The sequence below is a fragment of the Geotrypetes seraphini genome, chromosome 3, assembly GCF_902459505.1.
Source record: "Geotrypetes seraphini chromosome 3, aGeoSer1.1, whole genome shotgun sequence".
Classification (NCBI taxonomy): Eukaryota; Metazoa; Chordata; class Amphibia; order Gymnophiona; family Dermophiidae; genus Geotrypetes; species Geotrypetes seraphini.
Window position 1 is genome coordinate 296876204 of NC_047086.1, and position 24500 is coordinate 296900703.

The window sequence follows — 24500 nt, forward strand, 5'->3', positions numbered from 1 at the left end:
GACTCTCTCACAATGCACTATAATGACATATGTTAAAAAATAATTTGGGGTATTCCTGGTTTTTTTTTTCAGGGGAGAAATGGCATGAAACAACATGGAGAATGTCGATGCCATTTCCCATGAAGAAACAAAAAACACAGAGTAGGGATGAGACAGTGGTCTTCCATAGAGCTAGACTGGAGCTCAGAGTAAAAACAACAATTGTATTGTTTGTGGGATAAAATAAAGCACAGAAACACTCGACATGGAAGTATGTAACGGAGGTGGGGTGGGGTGGGGGACTGCTTGCCTCAAGAGTCATATGTGCTGTTTGCGAATGTGCAGCCATGCAACTCAGGAGCAATTCACAGAGACGTTTTTACCCGAATTCCCATCAGTGTCTATACTTCGCTATATAGTGTTTCATTTTCATATATTCAAGTGCTCCAGCACCATCTATTGGCTTGTCAACTGCACCCCTGAAGAAGACTTCCTTTTCGATGCCGAAACACGGTCTGTATCGGGTCTGGAAGGAAATGCAAGATAGATTGGTCATTTTATATGTTGTGCATTGCAATATTTGATTGTATTCAATAAACTCTACTTTATCATAGGTTGATGTGTATGGTTCCTTCCCCACTTTCTCTTTGTTGTATATTTTCTGTGGGGTTGTTTGTCTTGTTTTTTGGATTTCAAGAGTCATAGGCCCATATGCACAAAACTTACCATGCATTTAATAATCATTGCTAAACCAGTTTTAACCAGTTTAGTGACAATGTATCGCATCTATCGATGCCCAAAACAGTAAATCATGGTCTTTTTCGTGGTTTGTAGAAGCCTCCTTTAACTGTATGTTAATACTTTACAATGATCTCATCAATATTAAAATGAGTACTCCAATCGATACCACATGATGCACAAAATGAAGCACCGGTTTTTTAAATTCCCAAATCTCCGACAGGTCTGGAGGTGTTGCCTTGGCCAATCAGAGCCTTAGGCCTCTTCCAGTGTATCCCTGGATGTATCGGAAAGGGGAAGGCCCACCAATTTGAAAAGGCATCTCTCCTGCTGGATTTTCTTCCGAAAGGTATGGGGTTGGAGGGGTGTCAGGGTTTCATGGGGAGCCCTGGCAGCAGGAGGGAATGGGAATCATTCCTGCCGGACTTTCTTCTGAAAGGTACGGGGTTGGGGGGGGGAGTCAGGGGTTTGGGTTGGTGGCAGGGGTTCATGGAATGCCTGGCAGCAGGAGGGAATGGGCATCCCTCCTGCTGAATTTTCATCTGAAATATACGAGGTTGTGGGATGTGTCAGGGGTTTGGGGAGGTGTTGGAAGTTTGCAGGGGGCAATGGTGGCAGCAGAGAGTGAGCATCCCTTCTGCTTAACTTCAATTTAAAGGTGCAGAGGTCGTGAGTGTGGGGGGCCAGGTGGCCAAGGCAGGAGGGAGTGGACTTCCTCCTGCCAATTTTTTCTTAAAGTTTGGGGGTGTAGGCTATCATCAGGAGGCAGGGGTCTCAAGGTCCCTCCTTGAGGGCCACAATCCAGTCAGGTTTTCAGGATTTCTCCAATTAATATGCATGAGATCATATGTGCATGCACTGCTTTCAATGCATATTCATTGGGGAAATCCTGAAAACCCGACTGGATTGCGGCCCTCAAGGAGGGACTTTGAGACCCCTGTCAGGAGGGAAAGAGGTTCTGGTATGACATTTTTTTAATGGGCATAGATGTACATAGTAACACAGTAGATGATAACAGATAAAGACCTGAATGGTCCATCCAGTTTGCCCAACATATCTGTGTAACACACACACATCTGTGCCCATTAAAATATCCCCCAAAACCTCTAACTCTTCCTGCTTTGAACAGTTGAGTGTTAGGAGACTGCTCAGCTGTTTGGGGCTTCCCTTGCCAGCTCTACACATGTGTCAATCGCTTTCTCCAATGACTGATCAGGTGGTACTGTATGTAGGACATTTGTGGTGCAGAGCACAATGCCTTTAAGCTACATCAGCTGGCTGTCCCTCTTACATTTGAGGGGAGGCAACAATGCTTCCCCCCCCTTTGTACTCTCAAATAATGACCGAGACTAAATCTGATCAGTTTGTACACAGGTTCATGACATTTAGCTACGTTTGTTCTAGGTTTCTTAGTAGCAGCAAGAGGAAATGGCAAGTCATCATCAAAATCAAGTACCAACAATGGTTCACTTGTTTCTCTGTGCTCAGCTTTCCTTTGTTTGCCAATCTTCACTATTTTTAATGTTGTCACCCCAGACCGCTTTCTACATTCCCCTGGCTTTTTGCCCTGCATCCAGAGCAGAATTAACCCTTGGTTGGACCCTAGGCAAGCAAGTGTGCTGTTCCCTTCACCACAGTAATAGAAAAAACATTTTTAAAACTCCCACAAGTGGGGGTCATCACACTGCTGAGGAAAGGTGATAGAGGAAGAAAGGAAATTAAGGGCTCATCAACTGTGTGGAAGTCAGTGCACTAGATATGGGAAAGAATAGACCAGGGGGGGCCCTCACTTTTTGGGCTTGCAAACTACTTTTAAAATGACCAAGTCAAAATGATCTACCAACAATAAAATTAAAAAACAAAACACAAAGCACACTGTACGCAAAGAAAATGTTAATTATCATTTATATTCCGGGGCTTTTTCAAAGAGGTCAAGGCAGATGACTCTATGCATTGTCACCTCAGTAACAACCATACAAAAATAGACAAATATACCCCCCTCCCATTTTACTAAACCGCGATAGCAGTTTTTAGTGCAGGGAGCTGCTCTTGACGCTCATAGGCTCCCTGCACTATAAACCGCTATTACGGCTTAGTAAAAGGGAGCCATAGTGCAAAATATAGACAGCAGATATAAATTCTCAAAACGGACACATTCTGATCACTAAATTGAAAATAAAATAATTTTTCCTGCCTTTGTTGTCTGATGATTTCATGAGTCTCTGGTTGCACTTTCTTCTTCTGACTGTGCATCCAATATTTCTTCACTTCCTGTATGTTTCCTCTCCTCTAGACCTCATTCTCTCCAACTTTTTCTTTGTTTCTCCCTGCCCCCTTCTTTCTTTGACTCCCTGCCTCCCTTTCTTTCTCTCTTTCTCCATGCCCCCTTTCTTTCGGTTTCCCTTCTTTCTATCTCCCTGCCTGCCCCCTTTCTTTCTTTATCCCTGCCCTCCCCCAAGCCACTAGGTTTGCCGCTGCCACTATTGGGGAAGAGGCCCTCAAGCTACTAGGTTTGCTGTTGCCACCATCGGGGAACAGGCCCCCAAGCCACCACCATCCCATTCTCTCCCTGTAGATGCATCGTGCTGACCAGCATTCCGCTCCCCGAAGTCAATTCTGACGTCAAAGAGGAGTTACAGGCCAACCAAGCAGCGATTGGCTGGCTCAGAACTTCCTCTCTGACGTCAGAATTGATGTCAGGGAGTGGAATGCTGGTCGATCCGACGCCTCTGCAGGGAGGGTGGTGGGCGAAATCGGGGAGAGGAAGGCTGATTAGCCCGGTAGATCGGGACGGCAACACAAGTCTATCACGGAGCCTGGCATAGGCTCCGCAATCGACTCGCACTGCCTTCCCGATCTACCGGTCGATCGTAATCAACGTATTCGGCACCCTTGGAATAGACAGACCTCTACGGGCAATAGCTCTGGTTTCAATCCCACTCCCTACCACTACCACCACACCCACCCACACACTTTTCTTTCTGCCAGTGACTGCTTATAGAGCAAAAATCTGTCATGGCAGCCATTGAATTAGCAGCACATCTAAGTGGGTCTCTCTTAAACATTTGGCCCTGAGGCACGTGCCTAGTTTGCCTGTGTTTTAAACTTGCCCTGTCTGAATCATATACAGAGTAGGCTTAAGGCATAGGCAAAGTGAGGTCTTGTCAGGTATGGCAAGTCAGTGACTCTCAAAGCAGATGTTTGCCCTGCTGATATATGGTTTGATGCTCTCAGATGAAACCTATAAAAGGGCTGGAGATATACCCATTTGATAAGTGGACTCTCCTCCTCTATCCACCCTCTCCCCATCACACCCCCCCCGTGACACTGAGAAAAGGTAATTCAAACTCCTCCTCGAAAACCATCCACACCCCCTCCCCAAATTCTCACACAAATTCTTGAAGTGCAGAACATACCCATTTTAACAGGGAGAATTGACTATGTGAACTAGATTTTAATCTTTGCATGTGATAACTATGAAACTACACAAATTACTGTATATACTCAAATATAAACTGAGATTTGAGGGCCAAAAATGGGGGTCTCGGTTTATATTTTTCCCCTCTCAGACCCATAGCAGGTCTCTCCCTGGGGCCTACCTTAAGCCCTGCTGGGCCAATAGTGAGCCAGAATAAGAGTAATCCTCCTGTGCTCCTGATCCATGCAGTCTCACCACTCATAATGGCTGATGAGATTTCCCATAGTAGTTGCTATGTTTATTTACCACCTTTTCATGAAGAGATCTACCCAAAACGATTACAATACATTGAATAGTAATCAAGTGCTCTTAAGTATTTTCCATTTTTGTCCCTGCAGGCTTACAATATAACTGTGGTACCTGGGGCAATGGAGGGATTAAGTGACTTACCCAGAGTGCACAAGGAGCCGACTGGAAATGATCTCACAACCTCAGGATACTGAGGCAGCAGCTCTAATCACTAGGCCACTCAATCCCACAGTAACCTTACAAGACTGGCGTGAGTTTGGTTTATATTTGAGTCAACCTTTTTCCTTTCTTGGGGAGGGAAAAAAAGGTTACCTTGGTTTATATGCAGATGGGTTTATATTCGAGTATATACAATATTTTGTTCTACTGGCTTCTTATATAAAGTCGTATTATTATCCCTTTTGTTTCACTATTGTCAAATTTAAAGAATTCAATACTTTCATGATATGTCATTTTCTTTATTATGATTTTGAAACACACATTCAAGTGAACAAAAACCATAATCAAACCACCAATTTGGCACCAGGCCACATCATGGTGAGAGAGTGGAGAAAAAAAGAACAAGGATCAGTAACTGTGGAACCCTACATGCTTAAAGATTCTATCTAAACTGTCTTCACCATCCACCATTACTTCTTTTTCTCTACAAGAAACATTGCCATTGAGCAGGAAAAGCCAAATAAATAACCATTATCCTAAAATGACCATTGGCATTTGTGAGGAAACTTAAAAAAAGAGCTTCCAATATAAGTATCTGCGCCCTGAGGACCAGGAAAGATTTTCACCACAACCATGTTGCTCTCGCAACATCTGCATGACACATGATTTTAAATTTCATATTTAGGTTTAAAGCATTACCAACTGAAATAGTCCCAACTTCTAACTTGTTGAGGTCCAAATATAAAAGATATTCAAAAACATTTTCCATAATTTTATTCTGGAAAACTAGTGTGAGGTATAAAAAAATAGCTCCACTTACAATGTGGCTAGTGAAGATACCTAGAAAGTTCCCATCACCATTCCATGTAGTTGGAGGTAAAAAGGCCCTTCAAACAAGAAAAAAATATCTTAATACCTTATTCATAAGTCCTGTTACTTACCGTAATCTTTTTCAGATGCAAACACTTGTGAAGCCAATTCTACTGCCTCTCCTTAAGGGATGTTAGCATATAATGAAACTACATCTAATGCTACAAGCTACATTTGCAGAATAACAGGTCTCTAACTTCCTTCAACTTATTAAGCATATGCATAATATCATAAGCAAAAATAAGTGCTCTCATCACTGCTGTTTATTAAAAAAAATAAATAAATAAAATCCAAAGGTCCCAATATTCAGCGCTATTTAGATGACCGGGAACAGCTCCAGGTCGTCTAAAGAGCACATAACCAGCTCTCCGCCAATATTCAGCGTGTGATTGCCGGCTATCTCACAGTGAATATCCAAGTCTCTGGATTGGCTGTTGACTGGATATGCTCCCTGACATAGCTGGTCACTGCCAGTGGCGTACCTAGGGTATGTGGCACCCGGGGCCCATCATTTTTTGACACCCTACAAGTAAAAAATATTTTTTGTAATAACCATGAAAGGGTATACATGGTCAGAATAGAAACAGGGAGTGAAAATATTCTTTTATTGAACCTCATATATGTAACCATTATTCCAAACATAACATAACATAAATTATGTCTGAATTGTCATGACATCAGAAGTACGTATGGAGTAGTTGCAGGTGATGCTTGGGACAGTTCTGATTGTGTTAGTTCGGTTTTATGTGTTTTTTGAATAGAAGGGTTTTTATTTCTTTTTTGAAGGTTTTGTAGTCTGTGGTCGAGGTCAATAGGTTGTAGAGTTGGGAGTCGAGTGTTAGGAGGTTGTTGAACAGTTTTTTTCTTTTGACGTTTTTGGTTGGAGGGTGTGTGAATGGTGTGCGAGTTCTCCTATGTCTGGTTGAGGTGGATTTAATTATTTAGCTGAAGAAATTAGTTACCCCCCACCCCCCCATTCCACACACATTAATTCTCTTCCATTTTTGTTCCCATTATAAAAAACACTGATAAGTTCCCAGAAAAAAAATACATTAAAATAAGAACTGAAACCAAAGGCCCCTACAGATGAGAACATAACATAAGAATAGCCTAACTGGGTCAGACCTATGGTCCATCATGCCCAGTAGCCCATTCTCATGGTAGCCAATCCAGGTCACTAGTACCTGGTCAAAACCCAAAGAGTAGCAACATTCCATGCTACCGATCCAGGGCAAGCAGACACTTCCCCATGTCTTAATAACAGACTATGGACTTTTCCTCCAGGAATTTGTCCAAATCTTTCTTAAAACCAGCTAAGCTATCTGCTTTTACCATAACTTCTGGCCACTTCATTTTTAAGCTTAGATCTTTCCTTCCAAACAGAGACCTTGCTAGATGTCAAATACAACACAAGGGAACTTCACACGGACTTAGCTGTGAATCTCCTCATACACGAACTTAGCTGTGAATCTCCTCATACACCCACCTATAGTGCAAAAATGTGCAAAGGTGTTTTTTTTTCTTTCGATCACTAGATAGCCTAATGCCACACAAGCAGCACTGTTACAAAAGGTCAATGCTAAGGTTAACAAAGTTTCCTTCCTTGGACCACAAGGAGATACTGACAAACCACTGGAAGAGATCCCAAAACAACTACCTAGGCACAATGCCCAAAGACCCACTCAGTGTGTGAACCAGTTGAGTGGAGTGGACTAACTGGGGGGTGGAAATGGGCCCGGAGTTTGCTCAGGAGAATTTCCCAGACCACCTCTTCCTCTCAACACATTGACACACTGCCGCCACCACCACCACCACCACTAGGAACACCTCACTGGGTAGGCCAGCAATGCTTATAAACTTTATAAAACACATTATTATATTTTTTTTATAAAGCCCATATTTTAACTGAACTCTCTGACATCCTCAGCCTTTCCATTCACAAAAATAGAAGGAAGAAAAGTTCCCATTTCCTGCTGTCTCATGTCCCCGGCCTATACAATATTTTTCTTCTGCAGACCCTTCAAAAGTCTGACCAAATCCTCATTTCACTTGCATTATAAAGTACTGAGGATGCCATCTCTCCCCAATCCCAGGTCCTAAAATCTTAGACAGTAGCGCAAACTGCCTGATTCAGGAAGAAAAATTTTGATTCAGCCTATTCAATTGGTTTTTCGATTCGATTTTTCTTCCCAGTTGGGTGATTTTTTTTCAAAAATCCTGGTGGGTTTTATAGCTTTTTCACCCCCTGTGTTGAGTATTTTGGATTCTCCTAACCACACTTGCGCTGTGGTGTAAATAAAATAAAGAAACAAAAAGGACTTTTCCTCTCTCTGTTAAATCCTAGCTCACGTTTGCGGTCTTACACCAGCTCTGGCAGGATACACATTTCAAATCTGACATATTGTAATCACAAAACAGAAAATAAAATTAATTTTTCTACCTTTTGTTGTCTGGTTATTTTTCAAATCTTGTTGGTCCCAGGCTCTGGTTGTCTTCTGATAACTTGCTTGCCAGGTTCTCCTTCTTTCTTCATGCTAACCATCCATCTGCCATCTCTGTCCTCCTTTCCATTTCCATTCCCTCCCCAGGAAGTCTGGTTTCTTTCCTTATTTTCATCTCCCTCCACAGATCCACCTTTCATCCGGCAACTCTCCCTCCTTCCCCACCACCCCAGGGCCCACCATCTCTCCCTTTCTTTTCCCAATTACCCTCCTATCCAGTATCTCTATCCCTCCTCCAAACCATCTCTTGTGTCCAATTTCTCTCCCTTTCTGTTCCTTCCCTCCCTAAATCCCATGGTCCATCATCTCTCTTCCTCTCCTCTATTTTCAGACCCATTATTTCTTCCCCCCCAAAGTCTGGCATATGCACATCTCTTTGAACACCCCCTTCCCTCTGTGTACTTCTACACCAGGATCCCCCCAAAGGCCTGTCTCCCCCGTTGAAGGCCTGCACCCCCCGAAGGCCTGAACCCCTCTGAAGGCCTGTCCCCCCCCTTGAAGGCCTGCCTGCCTGTCCCCCCCTTGAAGGCCTGCCTGCCTGTCTCCCCCAAAAGCCTGTCTCCCCCCATGAAGACATGTCCCCCCCCTTGAAGGCCTGCACCCCCCGAAGGCTGCATCCCCCCAGAAGGCCTGCACCCCCCCAAAGGCTGCACCCCCGAAGGCTGCACCCCCCCGAAGGCCTGCACCCCCTTGAAGGCCTGTCCCCCCCTTGAAGGCCTGTCCCACCCCCCTGTCCCCCCCTTAAAGGCCTGCCTGCCTCCCCCTTGAAGGCCTGCCTGCCTGTCCCCCCCCTGAAAGCACCATGAAGGCTTGTCCCCCCCTTTAAGGCCTGCATCTCCCCTTTAAGGCTTGTCCCTCCCCTTGAAGTCCTGCACCCCCCCGAAGGCTGCACCCCCCGAAGGCTGCACCCCCCGAAGGCCTGCACCCCCCGAAGGCCTGTCCCCCCCTTGAAGGCCTGTCCCACCCAAAAGCCTGTCTCCCCCAATGAAGGCTTGTCCCCCCCCTTTAAGGCCTGCATCTCCCCCTGAAGGCCTGCCTGCCTGCCCTACCCCAAAGGACCACTCGCCCCCCCTCCCACCCCCCATCCAGACGTCCGGTTCTTCCCCTCTGGCCTCCCCGCACCATTTAGAGTAGAAGCAGCCTGCAGCAAGATCGCAATGTCAGCGATCTTGAGCTGCTTGTGATGTCCTCTGCCGCGGACCCGCCCCTCTCCTCTGACGTCAGTGGAGGAGGCGGGACCGCTGCGGAGGACAGCATGAAGCAGCGCAAGATCACTGACATCGCGATCTTGTTGCAGGCTGCTTCGGTACTCTTAATGGTGCGGGGAGGCCAGAGAGGAAGAACCAGACGTCGGGGGGGGGGGGGGAATGGACGCCGGAGCACCCCCTCAGGGCTCGTACCCGGGGCAGATCTCCCCTCCCGCCCCCCCCCCCCTTGGTACGCCACTGGTCGCCGCTAATATTCAACTTGCTGGATAAGTTTGGCGGCCAAAGACAACCGCCTAAAAAAGAGGACATATCTTTGGCTGTTAAGACTTTGCTTGCTAGGTACTGTGTTTTCCCGAAAATAAGACACTGTCATATTAATTTTGGGCCCAAAAACGCACTAGGTCTTATTTTGGAGGTAGGTCTTCTTTATTTCATGTACAATTATCATCTCTTCCTTCCTCTCCTCCACCCTAATTCTTCCTCTTTCCTTTCTCTCCTCCCTCCATGTGCAGCATCTTTCCTCCCCTCTCACCCATCCCCTTCCCTTCCTTCCCTCCCTCCATCCCATCCCATTCCTTGTGCAGTAGAATCCTTATAGTTCTTTAATTCAGAAATGTAAATGTTTATTGTATGTAAATCACCATAGTCAAATTTATTTCCATAGCTTGTAATCTTCCATCTTAATAAAACACAAGTTTGGCTTCAATCCCTCCCATCCCCCCCAGTGCAGCATATTTCTATCCCCCCCATGTGCAGCTGAACCCCCGCTGACACTTCCATCTCTTCCTCCCATTAGAACACCGCCAACCGCGAGACCAATATACCTTGCAAATGGCAGCGTCGGCAAAAATCTAATCAGGCTGCTTCGCGGCCTTCTCTTTTCCCTCCCTGGCATTCTTTGTGTCATGTTGCTGATGATATCACCAGTGATGCAGAAAAGAATGCTCGGGAGAAGGCCACAAAGCAGCCTGATTAGATTTTTGCCGACGGTCTTGCGGTCGGTGGTGTTCTAATGGGAGGGAGAGATGGAAATGTCAGTGCTGCTGACTGGGGGGGGGGGAGGGAGGAAGGGAAACCCATACTATCCAAACCAAAAAGACCTCAATGACTTGATCAGAGATCTTGGTCTCCCCAAGACCAATGCCGAGATTTTGACATCTAGGCTCAAGCATTGAAACTTGTTGGATGATAGTGTGCAAGTCACAGATCAGTGATGTCGCAAGGGTGGGAGATGCCTGGGGTGGTGGCACCCCTCCCCCCCCATGCCCTCCTCTCCGCCTTCCCGCTCCTTTTGTGACAACCTCCCCAGGGTGCACTCTTCTCCGCCCCCTCTGTACCTCCCACACCACATTTGCACCCTCCCTTCCCACTCTCGAAACCTCTTTAAATCTTCACCAGCACGAACAGCTTCTACGGCCTGCTGCTCGCACAGGCTTTCCCTCTGACCTGACTAACCCTGTGACCTGAAGTGATTTCAGAGGGAGCCAGGCCAGAATGATCAGCAGACTAGAGTAGTTACTCCTGCTGTTGAAGATTTTAAAGAGGTATGGGGGCAGGGAAGGGAGGGCACAAACATGGGAGGGGGGAGAGGTGCTGGCAGTCTTCCCCTTGCTCCCTTACAACACCACTGTCACAGATCACAGTAAGTATCACCAAACTAAAGTATGGCTGCTTAGTTTACCTCATTGGAATGACTACAAGACGGCATTGTATTTTCCAAAACAGACAATATTTTTATTGTTAGTATAATGGCTTACAAATTTATAGCAGCAGAGACATAACAGAAAGAAATATATATTGTCAGTTCAGAATATGCAATGGAGAGTAACACTTACACTCATATGCCGAGCAGGGGGCTAGCACACCCTCCGGCATAAGCAGGTAAACCTCTCTGGCCCTACTTGTGATGCATGTTTCTTTTATACAGATAAATTCTTGCTTTGTTTCAAAAGACTCATCCCCGAACTCTGGTCATATGACTCCCTATTGATACAAAAAATGTATACCTATTTCCCCCCCCCAGCCTCTCTCACTTCCCCCCACACAAGAGAAACCCTAGCAGTCTAGAAACAGAGGGCATTTCGTGAACTTCAAGTTTCAAGTTTATTAGTTGACTTGATCAATCGCTTAATCAAATATTCTAAGCGATGTACACTTTAAATTTTAACAATTATTAAATATATAAAAAAAATAAAACAAACAGTACAGTACATACAATAATTTAAATAATGGGTAAGAACTCGTGATTATTAACATTGATAAACATGGGAGAGGAGGGAAGAACTACAATTCATAAAGTAAAGAAGAAACATTGAGGGGAAACACAAAGGGAAATAATTAATACAGGTCCATGTCACCTTGCTGAGGCTGATTTGTTTGTCAACACTGTATGTCTTCAGGATGGTGTCCTTGTAGACAGTCTTATGCAGAAAACTGAAACAAAGATGCAAGGATGACATTCCAGCATCCTGGCCATGCCTGGATCCCATAGCTTGCTTCAGAGACAGGCACCAGGCCCCCACATCCCTATTCCCCCTTCATCCTTCAGGGGTTGTTACTTGTTATGAGTGTTTTATGGCTTCTCAGGGTGCCTTGCATATGTCATACGGTACTGATAACAGATCAGTACAAATGAACAATGGCCACCGAACCTTGGAGAAGTATCCTCCTTAGGAAGACAAGGACTAGGCCAGCAGGAGTAGCATTTCAAAAGGATACATGCGTTCATAGATTAGCGAAGTACATGCTGTTCCATCTGGTTAGCTTGTAAAGAAAGACTGCTTTAGACTGTGAGAAAATATGTGTTAAAATGGCTGTAGTATCCAACATACACAAGGTAGTCCTCCACCAGGTAGTTCAGTATGTCCAGGTTATCCAACTCAAAACTTTTTCCACTTTCTCCATCAAGATGGGCTCTGTCTAACCCAAGGTGACCAGTCTGTTTGAAGCAACTGGAATCACCTGTAACCTGAAAGAGTGGCGTCTCTTCATTGCCAGCTCATTCAGGAAAATCAAAGCTTTGCTGTTCTATAATGGGAATAAGTACCTGTCTCTTCAACTAATTCACTCAGTGAACCTCAAAGAGGATTACAATAGCATCAAGACCTTACTAGGAGCCTTAAACTATAAGTATGGCTGGGAGGTCATCAGAGATTTCAAAATAGTAGCATTCCTAATGGGTCATCAAGGTAGTTTTACCAAGATTCCCTGCTATCTCTGCCTTTGGGACAGAAGGGATACAAAGGCCCTCTTTTACTAAGGTGCGCTAACCGATTAGCGTACGCTTATTGCTAACACATGCATATTAGTCTGTGGCCGCGTTAGTGTTTAGCGTGCGCTAATCGGTTAGTGCACCTTAGTAAAAGAGGGGGAAAGGTGCACTATAAAAAGTGGGACTGGCCACAGCAGACTGAGTTCTCTGTAGGAAGAAACAACAATAAATGGGAACTACTGCTGGAGTCCTGGAAGGTGCCGATGCTACCATTGCATATCAAATTGGGCCTAATGAAACAATCTGACAGAGTTCTAAACAAGGAGCTGGCAGCCTTTAAGTACCTTCAAGACATCGCCCCCTAATTTTTCTGAGGCAAAGGTCAAAGCTGGTGTCTTTATCAGACGACAGATGAAGAAGATCCAGGAATGCAAAGAATTTCCCAAGAAACTAACTAGGAAGGAGAAAGCAGCTTGAAATAGCTGTCACAGTGGTTCAAGGCTTCCTGGATAATCGTAAGGCTGAAAACTATGTAGAGTAAAATGGGTTGTAGGATGTCTCTCAAAGTCCATGCCCTTGATGCTCATCTTGAGATATTCAAGGAGAACATGGGATCAAGGAGCAAGGTGAGCACTTCCACCAGGATATACTGGACTTCGAATGCCACTACCAAGGACAATATAATGAGAACATGATGGGAGACTACATCTGGGGGCTGATTCAGGAAAGTAAGTTACACTATAATTGCAAATCTTGATAAACTCACTTCTAAATCTTCTGTGGTCATCTTTGTATAACTTCAGCATAAATATATGTTAATTATGATTCATATGTTGCTTTTGTTGTTGATCATAGTCTAATACAATTTTCTCTTACTTCCCTGATCCCTTCTGGTTCTGCTTCCTCCAGGCCTCCACCTAAATTAGTTAGAAACTTACAACTCTTAAATGCGAAAGCTTTTTTTTAGTCACTGTAATTTTTTTCCTGCTGAATTCTCTTCCATTCCACTGCTAGGTCAAATCTATATCTGGGATAAATCTCTTTGCTCTTATCTTGATTTCTGCTCCTCTGAAACAGCTACCTGCAAATCATCACTCTTCTCAATCGTGGCTCCATTTGGGACTTTCACTTTTACATCAGCTTCGTAGCACTTAACACTCTTGATGCAGAAATCCTCATTCTGTACTTTAGCACTTTCTAGATATTCTAACACTCTTAAAGCAGCCAAATGAACTTATGGTTTCAAGCTCAGAGATTAAAATTTATCTTATATATACCATCTGATACACTTTCTTACAGATTCATCATCTGTTACTATTAGAGAATGGCACGGTGGCTGTTACTCATGGGTAGCCGCGAGTAACCTGCCGAAACAGTGGGGGTGGAGGTGGGGGTGTGTGGAAATGCTCACTGTGGGTACGGGGACAAGGCCATCCACCGCCCCGTGGAGTGGTGAATGGCCTTGTCCCCGCAGTTAAGGGAGGGAATGCATGCGGTCACCGATTGCGCAGGGCCCCCTCCCTCCTTTCTACCAGCCAAATCTATCTCCCTCCCTCCCCTTTACCTTCGTGGCGCGTTAGTTTCCAGAGTAACTTGCTCAAGCCGCCGGAGCCTGCCTGCAGTCCCGGGGGGGGGGGGGAGGGGTTGGTGGGGGGGGGGGGGGTGCTTGAGCTGGAGGGGTTCTGACCTGACTTCCACCTGTAAACTGCTTTGATTGTAACCACAGAAAGGAAGTATACCAAGTCCCATTCCCTTATAATAAAATAGTGGCAGCAGAATATCTTTTTATCTAAAATGGCCAAATAAACCAATTTCCAGTCCTGCCCCCAGATTTTCCAGTTGCTCTTTTGGACAAAATATGGGTTGGATCATGGCCCCACTATGCTTCCCGAGCAACAACAAAAATGAATTTGCAGTTCATCTGTGATAGCATTTAAAGAATACAAAGACAAATACAGTGTAGTTTCAGAAGACCTACCACATCACATTTATACAGTTATCTACTTTATATCCTCTTTCATCAAAGTGATGTTAGGGTTTTTTAAATCACTAGTTGCTGCAGTAAAAGCTCTGACGCTCATAGGAATTCTATGAGCATCGGAGCTTTCACCGCAGCGGTTTGCAATAAAAATACCTTAATGCAGCTTTTTAAAGGGGGCCTTAATGAGCTCGGAATGGAACAAATTACACTTTTTCTTTTTTTGCCAAATTTTCAGCCTTGCTCATTTTTCTTGTTATCACATCGGATAGCTCTACTGTATTCCATGTCTCTCACTACTTATTAGCACCCTTTACCAGTAGGATAACATCTGAGAGATTTCTATAAAAAATAATAATAATGTTGGCAACTAAAGTCTAGCTAATCTGCCAAATTTTCTTCCTTTGGAAATGCCATCAAACCCATTTGATCTCCAGCTTCCTCCTATATTTCTTTGCAATGTAGGATCTTCTATGATGAGCCATGCCTTTTTTAATTCTTCTGTTAAATCATCCATAGAAGCCAACTTTTCAAAATTAGCAAGGGTGCAAAACCTAACAGAAATTACCTCTCCCTGGGACAGTCAAGGAGTTTGTCAATGGTGGGGTTGTTTAAACATCCACAGAACTGGCTTAGGCAATTTCTTTAGTTATGCACATCCCATGACAGGGAAATGAGTGGATGCATGTTTGTCTTTCACTCATCCTCCAAACTGTAGTGTCTTTTTATTAAACTACTAGTCTTATAGCCAGTTACATTAACGGGTGCTAGAATAGATGTGTGTGTGTCTGTCTTTCTCTCTCCTTGGCCGCTTTCTGTCTGTATATCTTTCTTTCTGTCTCTCTCTTTCCTCGGTTGTCCACCACCACCCCTTGCCTAGTCCCCCTGTCCAGCAGCAGCCCTTCTCCCTTTATTTTACCTCCCTCCTGTTCAGCAGCACCTCTTCCCTGCTCCTCCTGTTTAGCAGTAGACCTCCTTTCATGGTACCTCCCCCCTGACAATCAGCACCTCTTCCCTGCTCCCCCTATCCAGCAGTAGGCCTCCCTTCCTGTTACATTCCCCCCTGTCCAGCAGCACCTCTTCCCTGCTCCCCCTATCCAGCAGTAGGCCTCCCTTCCTGTTACATCCCCCCTGTCTAGTAGCACCTGTTCCCTGCTCCCTCTGTCCAGCAGTAGGCTTCCCTTCCTGTTTCCTCCCCCCCTGTCCAGCAGCACCTCTTCCCTGCTCCCCCTGTCCAGCAGTAGGCCTTCCTTCCTGTTTCCTTCCCCCCTGTCCAGCAGCACCTCTTTCATGCTCTCCCTGTCTAGCAACACCCCTTACTTGCTCCCCCTATCCAGCATCCGACTTCCATTCCATTCGCGTCTGTCCTCCTGTCCTGTCAGCACCCACATGACGCCTTTCGCCACAGCTCAACTGCCTGCACTGCCGACAGTTGCCTCAAGCTACCGCGGCCTGCACGTGACGACAACCGCTGTGCACGCCGCAAACCAACAGCCGCCTCAAGTGACACAGGTACTGGCCCGCTTCCGGCATTGCTTATACCGCGCCATCCATGCTGGGCAGGAAGGTGGGCTCCATGAGAGGCCCATGGGGCCGAAGCCGGCCAGCGTGGCTGGGGCTCGGGAGGAGGAGTCTTGGTGTCTTCACTCCTGCCTGCCATGGACATACGGATCACAGAACATGCGGGTAGGAGTGCACATGTGCACTTAGCGTTTCATTAAACTATCTTTAAACATAAAAAAACAAAATCCATGATTTTTTCTTGGAAAAAAGACATTGTCTTGAAGACCCCATTTGTTCTTAACAACCTCCCATTAGAGTCCGTCTCCACTTTAAAAATTCTTGGAGTAACAATCGATGATAAATTATCATTTCACGAGCACATCGATTACATAAATAAAATCTGTCTCTACAAATTACGATTATTTCGATCAATTGCTAAATTTCTCGAACCCAAATCTATTAATATTTTGGTTCACTCATTGATTATAGCTAAAATGGATTATTGTAATTCTTTGCTTCTGAATATCCCCCAAAAAGAAAAGAGATTCAAATTATACAAAATACTGCTATTAAATTAATATATAACGCCAAGAAATATGATCATGTTACACCACTTCTGATCGATTCCCACTGGCTTCCAATCAGTCATCGCATTTTCTTTAAGGTCATGCTCCTAACGTTCAAAACCCTAACCTATAATGAACCCCAATTCATAGCCAAAATGTTAATACCTCATAATACTATGAGACCACTCAGATCATCCTCTCAGAATCTTTTAACCATTCCCTCTTTAAAAATAATAGGCACAAGAAGATTATACATGTTCTCAGTAATGGGCCCCCAATGGTGGAACTCATTACCACAGTATATTAAAAATGAAAAGGAGCTTCCCTCTTTTAAAAAATCACTAAAAATTCATCTTTTTAAAGATGCTTTTAACATTTAAATTTAAATTTTTAACCCTCCCCCCTCCTTTTGTTCTTCTCCTTTTTTTGTTTTCTCTTCACAACGATAAATTGTAACTTTTCCCCCTTTTCCTCCCAACTCAAGTATGTCTTGTTGTCAAGTAATTGTTATTTTGTTCGTTAGTTTTGTATTTCTACTCTTTTTATAATTATGTACATCGCTTAGCAAACCGATTAAGCGATACATCAAATATTAATAAACTTGAACTTGAACATTATAGTAGATAAACGTGCTAATGCAGGTCACTATCTCAGGTTCCCATTATTAGCTATGGCAGGGGTGCCCAACACGTCGATCGCGATCGACCAGTAGCTCAGGAAGGCAACGCGAGTCGATCGCGAAGCCCAACCCGGGCTCCGTGATAGACTCGTGTTGCCGCCTGATTAACCGGGCCGATCAGCCTTCCTCTCCAGTGTTCTCTCTAGGGCCTTTTAGCTGGGCGGTCCGCCCAGCTGTCATCTGCTGCTGCCGCCGCTGCTGAAGATTAAAAAAACACAAAAAAAACTGGCTTGGAGATTTCAGCCCGTAGCGAACTTATGCTCCAGGGCTCTAACGTGTGCATGCCGGCTTCCCTTCTCTTCCCTCCGAAACCGGAAGTTTTGTCCGGGGGGGGGGGGGGAGAAGAGAAGCCGGCACGCACATGTTGAGAGCCCTGAAGCAAGCGTTCGCTACGGGCTAAGGCGGGAGACATGTTAGTGAAGCATTTCCTCTTCTTGCTGCCGGGTCCTGCCTACTTTCTGTTTCCACAAAGGCAGGATCCGGCAGCATTTCCCCCAACAGCTCCTCGCGATGCTGGTCGGCCGAAGCAGGGAGAGGTTGGGGCGTCGTCGTTTTTTGGGCGTGTTATTGGCGTCGGCTTTCGGGCCTGTTATTGGTGGTGGTTTGGGTCCTGGTCCCCGATGGCAGTTTGGGTCCTGGTCCCCGATCATAGTGGCATTGTCTTGGGGGAGGGCAGGGAGAAAGAAAGAAAAAGGGCAGGCAGGGAGATAGAAGGAAAGAAGAGAAATAGAAAAAAAGGAAAGGGAGGCAGAGAGAAAGAAAGGGCAGGGAGAGAGGAAGGAAAAGTTGGGGGAGGGAATGAGATGTGGAGGAGAGGAAGCATACAGGCTAAAAGGGAAGAAAGATTGGATGCACAGTCAGAAGAAGAAAGTGCAACCAGAGACTCATGAAATCACCAGACAAGGTAGGAAAAATGATTTTATTTTAAATTTAGTGATCAAAATGTGTCTGAATTTATATCTGCTGTCTATATTTTACACTAAGGTCCCCTTTTACTAAACCGCAATAGAGTTTTTTAGCGCAGGGAGCCTATGAGCGTCGAGAGCAGCGCTGGGCATTCAGCGCAGCTCCCTGCGCTCTAAAAACTGCTATTGTGGTTTAGTAAAAAGGGAGGGGGGTATATTTGTCTATTTTTGTATGGTTGTTACTGAGGTGATAGTGCATAGAGTCATCTGCTTTGACCTCTTTGAAAAACCCTGGAATAGGAATGATAATTAACATTTTCTATGCGTACAGTGTGCATTGTGTTTTTTAAAAATTTTATTGTTGGTAGATCATTTTGACTTGGTCATTTTAAAAGTAGCTCGCAAGCCCAAAAAGTGTGGGCACCCCTGAGCTATGGGATCCAGTCATTAATAATGTGTGTTAACTGAATAATATGCTTTGCAGGTTAGTAAATAGATCTCTTATACAGTATTACTAATTTCTTTAGCTTCCTTGAAATAAGTTACCTCTTACTAAAAAAAATAAATGAAGTTCTTTGATACATACCAACTCTCTGTAGCTACCACATTTAAAATCTTTCAAGCCCTTCTCTCAATTAACTCTTGCAGAGTCCCGTAGGGCTCTCCTCTTTCCCCCACATTGTTCAACATGTCTCGGGACTCAAAGATCTACCATACGAAAAACGGCTTGACAAATTACAGCTATACTCGCTCGAGGAGCGCAGAGAGAGGGGGGACATGATCGAGACGTTCAAGTATCTTACGGGCCGCATCGAGGCGGAGGAAGATATCTTCTTTTTCAAGGGTCCCACGACAACAAGAGGGCATCCGTTGAAAATCAGGGGCGGGAAACTACGAGGTGACACCAGAAAATTCTTTTTCACTGAAAGAGTGGTTGATCGCTGGAATAGTCTTCCACTACAGGTGATTGAGGCCAGCAGCGTGCCTGATTTTAAGGCCAAATGGGATCGGCACATGGGATCTATTCACAGGGCAAAGGTAGGGGAGGGACATTAAGGTGGGCAGACTAGATGGGCCGTGGGCCCTTATCTGCCGTCTATTTCTATGTTTCTATGTAACATCTACCTTGCCTCATTGGGGAACCTACTACATAGCTTAAAGGTTAAATTTTATATCTATGCTGACGATATCACCATTGTTATTCCTCTTACTTCTCTGACCTCCGAGATAAAGATTCATCTATCATCCATTCTAAATGAAATCGAACAATGGATGACCGAATACAAATTGAAGCTCAACACCGACAAAACTAAATTTTTCCTGGCAAGCCCTAATGACAAAATCAAAGACTCCTTGATCTCCCTGAATGGTCAGGACTTCCCTATTGACCACTCCATTAAAATCCTGGGAGTCACCTTGGACCGCCACCTCACTCTAAATGCACACACAGACTTACTAATTAAAAAATGCTTTTCGGTTCTATGGAAACTCAGAACCATCAGAAAATACTTTGATGCACCATCCTTCCGCTTACTGGTTCAATCATCCATCCTGAGCTTGCTCGATTATTGCAATATTATTTATTTGGGTTCCTTCAAAAAAACCATTCTAAGACTCAGAGTTATTCAAAATTCGGCAGTTCGACTGATCTTTAGGCTGAAAAAATGGGAACACATAAGCCCCTACTATCAAAGACTCCATTGGTTGCCCCTAGAGGCGTGAATCCTGTTTAAGTTCACTTGTCTATGTTATAAATCAATATTTGGTCTGGCTCCCACTTACCTGGTTTCCCACTTCAATCTGGCAAATTATCTAAGGCCCACAGGAAGAATTCATCTGTTCACCTATCCGACAATAAAAGCCTGCCACTACAAAAGATTCTTGGACAGAACTCTTGCCTTCCAGGCAGGCAAATGGAACAACTGGCTTAGTAACGTTTTCGCACACTCTTCATCCTACTTCAATTTTAGAAAATTATTAAAAACAAGTCTGTTCAATCGATTTGTTAACTAAGAATCTACTCACCACTTCTTATTCAATCCTGTAACCCTATGAACCTTTTAGCTTTCATATTCTTTATTATGTAAGATTGTATTGCTGACTTTGATTGTAACCTCTTCACTGATTGTCCAGCGCCTCTTGCTGTAAACCGCCTCAAACTTATATGGCTTTGGCGGTATATAAGAATAAAATTATTATTATTAAACACTTTTGTTCCCACAATATCCTAGACAGCTTTCAACTAGATTTTCCTTGGAAATATTAAGAGGTCTTTTTATCAAGTTGTCTTCGGCGCTAATGCACCCCCAATATAACCAAAAATAAAGTACAGCGGGACATGCTCAGGCGTTCTGCAGTAACTTCAAAATGCCCATGCACTAACTGTGTGTTAAATTTTACTTCTTTTTTTTTTTTTGGGGGGGGGGGAGGGAGATATGTCATGTGCAATGTGGATATTCCTGCACTAACCGTTAGCAAATTTACATTACTGCGCATAAAGGTGGATTTTTATAAATGGCATCCACATTCAGGCAAAAAACATGCTCAGCACCATTTATAGAATAGTGCATACCTCCTGGATCTGTACCGTTGGTGTAAATCCTGGCAAGTAAATGAGGCATGAACAGTGGTGTAGTAAGGGGGTGCGGGGGGGGGGGGATCCGCCGCAGGTGCGATCTTCCTTGGGGCCCTGGCACCCCTCCTCCTCTCTGCCCCCCTTCCCACTCCTCTCCCTGCTGCACATGTGCACCCATGCCCCTTCCCCGTACCTTTTTATCTTTGGCATGAGCAGCGACGATCTTTCTGACCACGTTGGCTTTGGCGCTTTCTCTGTTACTTCCGGATGTGACATCAGAGAGAGCTCCAAAGCCGACGCGGGCAGCAAGTTCTTCACTGCTTGCACCGAAGTTAAAAAGGTACAGGGAAGGGGGGGTCAGGGAAAAGGGGCACCACTGCCCCAGGTGCCAGTCACCTTCATTATGCCACTGGGCAGGGATCCCCCAAATTCCATGATACTGTGCACATTTCTAGTAAATGCCCCTGACCTGCCCATGCCCCTCCCATGGTCACACTCCTTTTCAGTTGCATGCTAAAGGATTTACATGTGCATCTTTATGGAATAGCGCTTAGTGAGATGCAAGCTCAAGTCCAAATTCTTGCCAATTAACATAAATAATTCTGTGTATACAGTTTTGAGCACCATATAAAGAATCTGGCCTTAACTGGTTAGCATACAGGTAATGCAGTAGCACTTACCACCGATGAAAACAAAAACTGTGGATACAGATGTTCTGGAGATAATTTATTAAACACTGACATATAAAACCATGAAAATTCAATTTAAAAAAGTACAATGATAAAAAATACTGTGATAAAAAGCCAACCGGACCCTACACGGTCCGTGTTTCGGTGAACACACCTTCCTCTGGAGTCCAATGGTTTGCAACCTCACATATAAAGAATTGGACTGAAAACAGTCTATTGTCTTTAAACATGTGAGCAAAGAACACCGCAGACAAGCTGAAGTAGCAAAAAAATGCTAAGATTTTTATCACAGCATTTTTTATCATATTCTTTTTAAATTGAATTTTCATGGTTTTATATGTCAGTGTTTAATAAATTATCTCCAGAACATCTGTATCCACAGTTTTTTTTTTTTGTTTCATCGGTGGATTGTTTTCACTGTGGATCATTGGGTCTCCCCATTTTTCTTTGTTGTGTAGCACTTCCACCTACAAAATGGGTGGTGGTAAATGCTCAAGTGGTAATTTTTTAAAAATTGGCCATGTGCTAATGGCAACATTAGCACATAGGGCGTCTTTTACAAAGTTAAGATAGTGATTCCTAGTGCAGCAAATGCGATGAAACACATATAAATTGAATGACCTTTGTTGCATTTGCTGCGCTGGGAATTGCTTTGTAAAAGAGGCCTATAGCTATTAATGCAAGAAAATAAAGAAAAACACAACAGAAATAATAATAATAAAAAAGGCAGTACTATGGTAGAGATAAAAATGGCCTTAGAGCAGGAGATAGACCTGTGTAAGGACACAATAAGCCAATGCTAGAGCCACAAATCCATATATCACTCATTAAATTGAATTAAAATAATTTTTTATGGATCTCAAGAGCTCGCAGTTATATTACCAATTGAACAAGTCTTGGCTTATAACTATCTTGCAAGCTATCATCGATCCTTTTAACTCTTTTTTGTATTATTCAATTTAATATATATGGATTTGTGGCTCTAGCATTAGTCTATATTTTGGTGGCAATAGTGTGTTTCACAAGTTTCTAGAAGGGATTTTTTAATAAGGACACAATAAGGCCATTTTTTTGCATTAGCTTAGTAAAAGGACCCTTAAGGCATCCTTCTAGGGTTCTTTTTTCCCCTGCAATCTCCTTTGGACAGCAAATAAACTATCGCTGGCTTTTACAAAGCTGCGATAGAGGTTTCTACCGCAGGCTGGCAAGGTAAATGCTCTGATTCTCATAGAGTTCCCATGAGTGTCGGAACATTTACCTTGCCAGCCCACGGTATAAACTTCTACCGCGGCTTTGTAAAAGGAGTCCTTTATTTCCAAGCTGTTGGAAAGTGTATTAGTGGGGAAAAATTTTAAAGCAAGAATTTGAAACTCAGATCTAATATCTGAAGGCAAGAAATTCAAAATCTGTCAGGATCTCTTAGGAGCAATACTAGAGTACCACTGGCATTTGAATAATTTAGAGCAGATTTTTTTTTTTTTAATTAAAGCGTGGGCTCAGTTTGTTGTGTTCTACAAACAGTGAATCTCAAGGTTATGCACCTAATCATTAAGGCTTTCCTCCTAGTCTAGGCTCAGGGGAAAAGACCCTAGAAGATAAACCAGGACTTCTATGAAAAGTCTTTATACTTCTATGGATGATACAAATGCACGCTCCAAATCTCTAGAAATTACTGTAAACACTTGTTCAGAAATTACTTTATAAGGTGAATAAATGGAAACTTTTAAGAGAGCTAAGGGCAATATGGTGTGCTTTTAAAGCTCTCCTGGTGGTTCCACTTTGAAAAACTTAGCTAGAAGTGTACAGGAAGGCTAAGGCAATAATTTGTTCAGGCATGACAAAGGGAATGCTGAAATTGGCAGCAATAAGATACAAAATGTCCTCTCCAAGTTTCACATCTTTGTGCTCTGACTGGATAGAATGTAATATTTTAATTACCAGCTATTTATTTATATGTCACTTTCATGCAACCCTCCTCCCTCCCCCCCAAGGAAAAGTTATGAATGATACATAAAGGAAGACCCGGCAGTTGCTTTTAAAATCATAGGATTAGCAGTGTCAAAAATTTTAAGTAAACGAATGTAAAGTTTTTCTTTTTACACTTTTACAGAAGGGAGATTGCAAAACATCGCTAAACCAAAAGCGGAAGTGGGGTGGGTGGGGGGCGATGCTTGGAACAATTCAGGTAGGATTTCTGCAAATCACCCCGAATATAAACAGTGGGAGAAGGGGCCTCAGGTGAAATCGCGATAGAAAAAAAATTGCAGAGCCGTATGAGGTGGCAAAGGGAAGAAAAAAAAAAAAAAATGGAGCTAGTGGGCCACAAACCAGTGTCAAAATCGAAGCAGACAGCGATGAGCAACAGGATTGCACGTCCTTGAGAAGATGACATAGATCCATGGCATTTGAAGACTCTTGAGACGAAACCGAAGAGCTGTTTGGAAAGCGGATCACAGAGGATCCGTAGTTGTTAATAGCTACAACAGTACAAGTGCTTTTATTTTTCACAAGTTGGCAACCCCCGACTCCCCAGGCTGTCCTAAAGTCAAGATTTTAAGTGGGATCCTTTGGGGGAACAAGGTAAAGGACGGATCCTGCGGATCATTTGGCGTAGTCTGGGAGCTGGAGAGCAGGGGGTGGAGTGCTGCTGGGAGGTTTAGGGCGGGAAAAAAGGCAAGACCACAAGCCGCCCCGGCCTCACGCCCTATTGTGCAGGTTGAGCTGAACTTTCCCTGCCGTGCAAAGACAGGTGCCTAACAACAGCTCCTGGCTACTACGCTTTGCAGGTTCCTGCAAACACCTCCTTCCATTCCCTTGTTGTCACCTTACGCCGGTCCAACTCATGCCCTAATGAGCAATAATATTAAAAAAAAAAAAAAAATCAAGCAAGCTCTGTAAGAATGAGCAGTAGCCGGCAGCAAGTCTTCCTGCTATATTCCACCTTATCCGCCACCTGCTTACGCGCGCACTACCTTCACACAGAATCCCGGCCAAACACTACCTGGAGGCACGAGCCGCTCGTTTGTCGCCCAGCTGCGCGCGCGCGCCCAGCAGTTTTGTTTCAGAATGAAAACCCAACGGGCCTGCGGGCGGGGAGAAGGCGGGATTCTGGGAGTGGGCGTGGCCTATCAGGACCGGACGACCAATCAGGTGTCGCTGGCTGCCTCAGTGTTTGTTTACGCGCAGCGGCAACTAAAGAGTATTCCCGCCCG

General features: G+C 44.3%; 1 long non-coding RNA gene across 1 annotated transcript; it reads right to left on the bottom strand.

The window, feature by feature from the left end:
* Positions 1-335: 335 nt before the first annotated feature.
* Positions 336-24365, bottom strand: LOC117358263. Its single transcript, XR_004538982.1, has 3 exons — positions 24290-24365; positions 5424-5490; positions 336-505 (listed from the first exon to the last, which is right to left on the bottom strand). It is a non-coding gene; the product is annotated as an uncharacterized LOC117358263 (long non-coding RNA).
* Between the last annotated feature and the right edge of the window lie 135 nt (positions 24366-24500).